Source organism: Mustela erminea, chromosome 12 (genome assembly GCF_009829155.1).
Source record: "Mustela erminea isolate mMusErm1 chromosome 12, mMusErm1.Pri, whole genome shotgun sequence".
Classification (NCBI taxonomy): Eukaryota; Metazoa; Chordata; class Mammalia; order Carnivora; family Mustelidae; genus Mustela; species Mustela erminea.
In genome coordinates, this window is record NC_045625.1 from 21445334 (window position 1) to 21455846 (window position 10513).

The window sequence follows — 10513 nt, forward strand, 5'->3', positions numbered from 1 at the left end:
AGAGGGGTGGGGGGGTGGCTGGGTGATGGACATTGGGGAGGGTATGTGCTATGGTGAGTGCTGTGAAATGTGCAAGACTGATGAATCACAGACCCGTACCCCTTATTTTATATATATATATATATAATATATGTTATATTTATAAATAACATATATTATTTATATATGTTATATAAAATTAATAATATATAATTATATATTAATTAGTATATACTAATATAATTATACTAATTAGTATATACTAATTAATTAGTATATACTAATTAATATATAATTATATATTATTAATTTTAGATAACATGTATGTTAATAAAATAAATATATAATATAATAATAATAAATATAAAAATAAATATAAAAATAAATAATTGTTACAGAACTTTGTATCCAACAAAAAGAACATATGTTCTTTTCAAATACATAAAGCAGTCACAACAATTTACCATGTATTAAAAAATAAAGGAAATGTTGATAAATTTCAAAAACAAAAAAGAATGTATCTTCACTCTCCATTTACCTGAAATGAGAGAAAACCTCATTATAATTTCTGGCTATAAGACTTTTATAAGGTCTTTCCAATCAAACTGAGCATACTTTTTTCATACCTACATTGACTTGCTTGGTTCAAAAATTGATTTAAATTATGTAAACAAAAGTTACACCTACATATCCACAAATCAATAAATGGTTGAAAAACAACCATTCCAGAGGCAACTGGGTGGTTCAGTAGGTTAAAGCCGCTGCCTTCTGCTCAGGTCATGATTCCCGGGTCCTGGGATCGAGCCCTGCATCGGGCTCTCTGCTCTCAGCGGGGAGCCTGCTTCTCTTCCTCTCCCTCTATCTGCCTCTCTGCCTATTTGTGATCTCTCTCTGTCAAATAAATAAATAAAATCTTTAAAAAATGACTTAAAATAAAAAAAAATCATTCCGTATACAACTTGAGATATTATACTATTTTAAAGTTATCTACAATTATAAGGCAAGGAATAAGTACTACAAGACCTTTTTTTAAAAAATTGAATATTATAAAACTAGGAAGGGATGAAAAAAGAAACTAATTCAAAACCAGCATTGCTTTTGATCTTCCTTTAGGTCAAATCTAGTAGCCTAGATGTCTGCTAGTGTGAACGAGGTGGTTTATGGAGTTAGAACACCACAAATTTCATTGCCAAACTCATTTTAACAGAGGAAGAGGGAAAGAGAATCTTAAAATGGGCTGTGTGCCCAAAACAGAGTCTGACCTGGGGCTCAATCTCGCAACACAGAACATGACCTGAGCCAAAATCAAGAGTTAGACCCTTAACTGACTGAGCCACCCAGGCCCCCCTACCAAACTTGTTTTTGAATTTTTCAGAATTCTATGAATATAACCTCTCTTCTGCTTTCCTGATATATGCCTACTTTTTAAAAAGAGGTAGTATCTGTTTCTTCCCTATCACTTCTATCAGTCATCCACTTGAAGGGTGGGGGAAGGGATGTTTCTGACTGTATTAGTTCTTGTTGTTTCTCACATCCAATTTCCTTTTACCTGTTCAGCCCACTCAGTCACTTCTGTGGAGAAATTCATTTTACAAGTCTTCCATCATCTGGCATTCTTATTTACAACAAGAAAAATCACACAACTCCCAAATTCACATACCCCATTCCTACTGGGTTTATATCCTGGACCCACTTGGTCATCAGGTAGACAGAAGCCAATTTTTTATTTGTTGACCACCAGAGAGCCACAGATAAAATCTTGCTGAGCAGAAATTCTGGAGAGAACTCATCCTGGCCCTCTACCTCTGACTGGTTCCAGTGAGCTGGAAAGAGACTATGCCAGTTCCAAACTGTCCACGAGAGGGTGCTACCCATTTCTGCTCAGTCCGTTAGAGATGTGTGATGACTAAATTCCACAATTTACAATGGCTTCAATTTTTCTCAGCCTTCCCTCAGAATTCTTGAATGAAGCACTTTTTAAAACCAAGGGTCTAGGGGTGCCTGGGTGGCTCAGTGGGTTAAAGCCTCTGCCTTCAGCTCAGGTCATGATCCCAGGGTCCTGGGATTGAGCCCCACAACGCGCTCTCTACTCAGCAGGGAGCCTGCTTCCTCCTCTCTCTCTTCCTGCCTCTCTGCCTACTTGTGATCTCTGTCTGTCAAATAAATAAATAAAATATTAAAAAAAAAAAACCAAGGGTCTAAGTAGGGAAAATAAACCTGATTGGTTGCATAGACAGAAGAGAAAAGCTAAACATAGCTCCAATGCCCACTCCCCTGGCATGCTCCATAATGGGATGATAGTTACAAGGATTTTGCAGCAATCATGTCATTTAAACACTGGCGTTTGGCTCTGTTTTTATATTTTTTTATTTATTTGACAGAGAGAGATCACAAGTAGGCAGAGAGGCAGGCAGAGAGAGAGGAGGGGAAGCAGGTTCCTTGCTGAGCAGAGAGCCCAATGCAGGGCTCGATCCCAGAACCCTGGGATCATGACCTGAGCCGAAGACAGAGGCTTAACCCACTGAGCCACCCAAGTGCCCCGGCTCTGTTTTTAAAAGGAAGAAACACATTTGTAAAGAAATATCTCCAATACGCAAAGGTAAATCTATTTACTTTTTGTCTAAATAATGTGTGAAATTCGGTGAAGAGTTATTTCAGAAATAACCACTATGATAAGGTTTTACATGGGAAATTTAAGGACATATGAATCTACTAATTAGCATAATACCCACTCAGACCTGTCTGGCTCCTGAGTGTGGCCAGGGGATAAAAATTTGAGCGCCTTTCGTCTACAAGAGGTTTTCGTCTTTTTGTTATGGAAAGCATTCTAGTTGATACAGAAGAGGTTGCTTATGCAGGAGAAAATAACCCAAGTAGCTTAAGAAATTTAGAAGAGATACAGTCTATGTTCATTAACCTTTAATAGGAGGAGAGAGCTTCCCCCATCATCAGAGGAAGAAAAGAAAAGATGGGTACAGATGCAGAGAATTTTGTAACTTTGACCATGAAAAGCCAAGATCTCTGTTCTAATGGTTTTTAATTTTTTCAGTGAAGCCTAGGGTAAGATTATCTCTTGAGAGCTGAGGTTTGAGAACAGAAGTAAAAGTGTAAAACTGTTATCACACTGTTTGAAAAAGCAGATTTATTGGAGAATGACTGGGATTCCTGGGTGGGGTTGCCAGTATGTTGTTTGTGATCATTCGAGGAAACCAGTCGGTCTGGTTGTGCAATTTTCTCCAGTAATGTTCAGCTGCTCCTGAGAATGCATGGAAAGGGCAATAGTTGGTTTTATTCAGGGTTAGTTTTATGCCATGGTGATTGATAAAGGAAGAGAGAAGCAAGGAAACTGGAGACATTTGCCAGGCAATAATTATAATGAGATACCTTGAAATCTTATATGAACTAGATTGGACTAAAATTCATACTCACTATGATAACAGTAATGAAAGGCCAGCAAGTCAAGAACAGGGAAAGAAGAGCACATCAATGAAAGATCTATAGGTTATGAAAATTGAGTCTCCTAGATGACCTTCTTGGTGGCCTGAGTTTCTTTTAGGAATAAGTCAGCCACCAGGATGTCAGTGGTACTGAGTGGACTGAGGAAGTGACAGAGACAAAATTCTATTTTGTTTGGTGTTTGGGAGTAAGATGCTGGGAATTGCACATCACATGCTAAGATACTGAGCAAGGGGTGAGTTGAGATACTGGAGGGTATTCAGAAATGCTAATTCTCTTAAAACACTCTGCAACTCTATCATTTGGCCACTGATCAGTGGTTTTGGATAATGGCCAGATACATTTAGATTTCATGGGTCATTAATACTATCCTTCAAACCAGGAGAAAGATGGGGACCATATGTGTATATGGGAGAAGCTAGATGGTGCCATCATTGTGCAATAAGATAATTATGAATTGAATCCCTTAAATATACATTTAGCAATAGGAGTGAAAAATGAAATTCTTTCTTAATCACTTTTGGTTGCCACATTGTGCTTCTTTGTACAGGACTGCATGTTTTTATACTTTATAATTGTCAAGAACTATGAAGGGGCAGAGGTTTTTACCTTCCTTTGCAAACTAGCCAGTTAGCCTGGCACAGTTTCACAGATGCTGGCAGAAAGCACAGACTCCTGGGTCAGAGATGCGGGACTTTATCACTCACGGCACAGCAAGCAGCACCACGTTCATGTCCATTTTGGCTCTCCATCTGCACCCCCCAGCCCTCCGTGGGTAACACAGAGGGGCCCAGGTAAATGCTGTGATGAAGTAGATTCGCATCCCAGTTGAGGAACTCTGAGCTTAGGGCACCCAAATCTTTTATAACAGACACTCACATGCACCGAGGGGAGACATTACACTAGACAGAAAACAAACCTATCCCTCTGATCTTGTGGGAGACCTTATGTCTTCCCAGGCTATCTGGCATACAGAGACCTGGAGAAAATAGTCCAGAACACAAATGGTCGGTGCCCCTGCTCGCAAGCATGAAGAAACAAGGAGAATTGTCTCCTGACAAAAAGAATAGTAGTCACACTCACGTAGTGCTTACTGTGCATTAGGAACAGTTCTACGTAGTGCTTAATATACATTAGTCTTTAGTGCTCAATATACATTATGTCACTTCATCCTCACAACAGTGCTATGAGGTTATCCCCATTTCACAAGTGAGAAAATGGAATTTTATGATAGTACAGAATGGTAGAGTGTCTGTAATGATTTAGATCACTGGAGACTCTGACTTCCTAAGGTCTGAAAGGGGCTTGATGCTTGTTTGTTTGTTTGCTTGTTTTTAAAGTAGGCTCCACCCCCAGCATGGAGCCCAACGCAGCAACTGAACTCACTACCCTGGGTTGGGGACCTGAGCTGAGATCAAGAGTCAGCCACTTAACCAACTGAGTCACCCAGGTGCCCAAACATGATGTTTATTTTTAATAAGCCCACAGGTGATTCTGATAGACACCAAAACTTGAGAATCACTAATTTAAAGTGCCTGGCTGGCTGGAGTGTGCGACTCTTAATCTCAGGGATATGAGTTCAAGGCCCATATTGGGGCTAGAGATTACTTTAAAATAAAGTAAAAAAAAAAAAAAAGATAAGCATCATCTTTCTAATTCCCTCAAATATTTAGCAAAGCTTTCTATTCCTTTCTAAATTTATGCCTACAAATTTTTCCCTTTTGTTTTTTTCCATTTTATTTAAAACACAGGATTTTTGAGTTCTTGCTGTATAAGGGAGATTCAGAATCAAAAGAAAGAAAACCAATTTCTTTCCAATGAAGATGTTTAGAGAAAGTACAGACTTTAAAGATTTATTTTTATTTATATTTATTTGTCAGAGAGAGAGCACACAGACAGGCAGAGTGGCAGACAGAGGCAGACGGAGAAGCAGGCTCCCCGCTGTGCAGGGAGTCCAATGTGGGACTCGATCCCAAGACACTGGGATCGTGACCTGAGCCGAAGGCAGCCGCTTAGCCGACTGAGCCACCCAGGCATCCCTAGAAAAAGTACAGACGTTAAAAGGACTGACTCATTAAGTTTAAAATACAACATGTATTTAAAAGAGAAGAAAAACACAAAATTGCCAACATTCCAAGTTCTTAGTGGAAAAACATACTTTCTCACATGATGATGATAGCCACAAATGTTGCATATCCACAAAAGTTCAGTACTGAAAATGTCATGGATAGAATTATGTTAGTAAGTGACTTACAGGGAAAATTCAAGTTTCATTCATTTTGGGGACTAGAATAATGCAGGGCAAAAAAAAAAAAAAAAAAAAAGCATGTCGGGTGATGACCCTGTTTTTCCTTTTTACATTTCAGAGTGTGAAGCTTTCTCTACATGACTGAGAGATGTGATATCCATACTTACCTGCAGCGGTGACAGGACAAGGTGTCATTTGCATCCATATGTGTGCCCTTTTAACAATTTTGGGGAGTGTGCGTGTCCTTTTTACAATTTTTATTAATTTAAACCATTTGTCTAAAATTCCTTTGAGGCTTATTTTCTCTTTCAGAGTCCATGAACTTTCATGTCTGTGGTTTTTTTAAACAATAATTACATATGTTATTTAGACTGAGCAGTCTCCTAGCAGGAGACAGAGGGCCACCCACCAAAGGGAAGTATGCAGGGGAAAGGAAAACCAACGGTGGCTGGGGAGATGCCCTTCTACTTGAGCCCGAAGGGGTCAGGGTACAGAGGTGTGCCCAGAGGCTGCCTCAAGGAGCTGTGCTTTTAAACAATGCCAATCCAAAGTAATCTGACAGGAAGAATCAACACCAGACCCACCAAAATCAAGTGTAAGTTTGAGGGAAGGGGGCAGGATTTGTGAAAACAGCATGGAGAGTGGATCTGGAAGGCAAATGAAGAAAATCAAATAGAGTTGCTCCTGTCTCTCCCTGAACATTAGTGTTTTCAATTGCTTGTTCTTAACACAGTGCACTTTGGTCCCTATATTAATAATTATAACCCTTACTTATATAGTCCTTTGAGGGTGGAAGTTGTTTTCAAGTACACTATGTCACAGTTCTGTTTTTTGGCACATAAACATGTACATCATGTTTGTGATTATATACAACATGTACATAAACAAGTCCACAAACATGTATCATCCTGTGATACAAATGAAGCAATTTAAAAGAAGCAAATTAAGGCACGTTAAAAAAAAAAAAAACTTTTGGTTAGGGTTAACTAAATAATAACCAATGAATTCCTTATTCATTCCCCTAAAATGAGGTTTTGTTTCCCCCCACAATAAATTCCCAAGTCAGAGAGGCTGCTTCAGAGAGAATCCTGAACTTGAGCAGAACTGCAGGGTGGCTCCCGATGTAAATTTACCTTCCTTCCATTCCACAAATGCCTAGTCACAAAAGTACTACACCTACTTGTATTATTTTTAATGTTAATACAAGAAAAAAGCAAATAGTTACTGTATAATTCATGAGTTCTATATCACCAATAACTTTGACTTGAATAGCAACAACATTGTTAAAATAGTTTGCCTTCACCCAAAATTCTTTTGATTTTTTTTTTCAAAATTCTTTTGATTTAAAGCAAACTAAAGAAGCTTTGAGACAGAGTTTATTCTATGATGATGAGAACGTAAAACAGATTTGAAATGTCTCTGAATCCAGGGGTACCTGGGTGGCTCAGCCGGTTAAGTGTCTGCCTTTGGCTCAGGTCATAATCCCAGCGTCCTGGGATTGAGCCCCTCATCGGGCTCCCTGCTCGGCTGGGATCCTGGGATACTGCTTCTCTTTCTCCTTTCCCCCTGCTCATGCTCTGTCTGTCTCTCCCTTGCTCTCAAATAAATAAATAAATAAATATGCCCCAGTGCACACTGTGCAAGAACATTTGCAAAAAAGACAAACAATACATTAAACACATCACAACAGTTCCTATAGTAGCAGGAGGAGAAGAGTAGGGAATGGGGTCTTTTTTAAAAAAGCATACCAATTAGTGACAGAGAATTTTTGGCAGACCAGTGGTGATAATACACCATAAGTCATGAGTATGAAGACCTCAACCCTCTGGCCCTGAGGTCCAAATTCCTATACAAACAGTGAAGAAACCATGACCCCTCTCTTCTTAGCAGGGAGACAGAAAGTTTTGCCACAGTCCAGCTCCATGGTCACAAGACAACCTATGTCTCTCTTTTTAATCTGAGATATTTGGCCCACGTGGTGACATCCAATTGCAACATTTCCTTGCCCCGCTGACTCTACCAACTGAACCACAGTTGGGCACCCCTAGACATGCATCTTCTGTCCTTTGTCTTTCTTTCTGCCTGGAATATGGAGATGCTGCCCAGTGGTACAATAAACATTCTGTGACCATGGAAGAAAGCCTTTCACTACAGATGGCAGTAGAAGAGTCTGGTTTCCTGAGCAGCGTCCTGGGATGGAACCCTGTGTTGAGTCCCGCATCAGGCTCTCTGCTTAGCGGGAAGCCTGCTTCTCCCTCTCCTTCTGCCCCTCCCAGCTGCTCATGTTCTTTCTCTCTCTCTCTCTCCTCTCTGTCTTTCCCATGAGCTCTCTCTCTCTCTCTCTAATAAATAAATAGATAATAACCACTCCAGGTCAACCAGGATCTCTTTCCCAGATAGTCACTGTGACTCAGCTTAATGGCTGAAATGAGCTGTCATGATGACGAAGTTCAGTACTGGCTGTTGCATGATCACAGGGTCAGTCAGAATATGGATTAGAGGATCAAGGAAGAAGATTTGCTCTTTACTTTGCTCTAAGACAAAATCTTATTCAATTCAGTGCTCTGACCTTAGGTTTCAAAGAACTCTGATCTAGCAAGCTGAGGGAACACGTCACTTAATACAATCCTGCAAGTAATAAGAAAATGTATCTCTTCAAATAATTCAGATAATATAGATGTGAACAGCGTAAAAAGCAAAACTCATTGTTATCTGGTGACAATTCTGATGCTTTTCTATGGCAATGTGCTTTTAAAATGCACCTTTCTTTTCTTTTCTACAACTTTCACTGCATTGGTCTGGTGAGATAATGCTTGTGAAATAATTATAAAACTGGATAGTAATATTATTCTCATAATTGAAATAATCCCTTAATACATGTAAGATACTACATTTGGAGAGAGAACAATTATGCCTCTTCCCACAACACAATGAAATGTGGCCAGTGCAGCACCAACTAGGAGCCCTTAGTAGCTAATTTCTAAGCCTCACAATAGTCCAGGGAAGTAAATATTTTAATTATCTTCCTCAGAGCCTAAGGGATCTGAAGTTCAAGAAGTGAAATCAATTAGAGATCACAGAGTTAGTAGGAGGGTTGAGATTTGAATTCGAGTTAACATGCTCAAAGCCCTTGTCCTTTTCACTGTTCATTTTATCTTCTAATATAGGTGAGATGGGTTCCTCTTGCAGGTAAGAAGAACTTTAGGAAAGGTCACACTTATGGGATCTCTGTAAACAACTATTGGTAATGTTATTTTGGATATACAAATATATTGAATGTCTTGGAATGTCACTCTCTCATCCTGGTTTCCCCTCTTAGTCCCTCTTCCCATCCTCCTATCCATTTGGCTAGTGTCTGATACAATTATTTCTTTAAAAATTTTTATTTGAGAGAGAGAGAGAGAGAGAGATCATGAGCAGAGGGAGAAGAGACGCAGGCTCCTCGCTGAGCAGGGAGACCAATCCCAGGCACTGGGATTCATGACCTGAGCCAAAGGCAGATGCTTAACCGAGTCATCCAGGCAGAGCTTTAGAGAGGTAACTGAAGTTAAATAAGGTCATAAATGGGTGCGCTCTAATCTGTGATTGTATTTGGAGACAGGACCTTCAAACAGATGACTAAATTCAATGGAGACTGTTAGGTGGGGCTTAAAGAAGAAAGATACATCAAGGATGTGCGTGCGCAGAGAAAAAACCCTGTGAGAATAAAAAGAAGGTGGCCATCAGCAAGCCAAGAAGTGTGGGCTCAGGAGAAGCCAAACTGGCCAATACTTTGATCTGGACATCCAGCTTCCATAATTGTAAGAAATTTAAATTTCTTTTGTTTAAGCTATCCAACTGATGGTAATTTGTTATGCAGCTATAACAATCAATAGACATTCTCAGAGACACCCAGATTTCTTTCAGCTCTTCTGTTGAAAGCTTTTTTTTTTTTAAAGATTTTATTTATTTATTTATTTGACAGACAGAGATCACAAGTAGGCAGTGAGGCAGGCAGAGAGAGAAGGGGAGGCAGGCTCCCTGCTGAGCAGAGAGCCCAATGTGGGGCTCCATCCCAGGACCCTAGAATCAGGGCCTGAGCAGAAGGCAGAAGCTTAACCCACTGAGCCACCCAGGCACCCCCTTTGTTGAAAGCTTTTCAAGTCACCATACAAACCAACTTTCCTGCAAAGCTGGTAATACTACAAACCTAACATCTGATTATCACTAAATTTTATGTTACTATTTTATGTTGAAAGCTGAGAAGTCTGTCTCTTGGAGTTCTGAATCTTTGACTCAGTGCCTTGTTAACTGAAAGCCTAGCAAAGAGAAGAGAGGAATCCGACCCCTGATGACATTGACTAGTTTAGCTAACCCAGGCCCAAGCTTTTCAGTCTTTAATTGGCCCCTGATTGGTTTAGAGACATTTCAACCAATGAAAGGTGGAGGAGTCTTGCTAGGAATTTTGTGACATGGATATTTTTCTTTCCTTTAGGTCCGTAGAGCTACTGCAGCCGCTGTGTCACTCTGAGGGAAGCAAGACTTTCTGATGCCCAGAAAGCAGTGTAATAGGATAAAAAATGCCAGATCTTGGGTGCCTGGGTGGCTCAGTGGGTTAGGCCGCTGCCTTCGGCTCAGGTCATGATCTCAGGGTCCTGGGATCGAGTCCCGCATCGGGCTCTCTGCTCAGCAGGGAGCTTGCTTCCCTCTCTCTCTCTCTGCCTGCCTCTCTGTCTACTGTGACCTCTCTCTGTCAAATAAATAAATAAAATCTTTAAAAAAAAAAAAAAAGCCAGATCTTGATTCAGAGCAGACCTGAAGCCCATCCTACTTCTAGTCACACGAACCAGT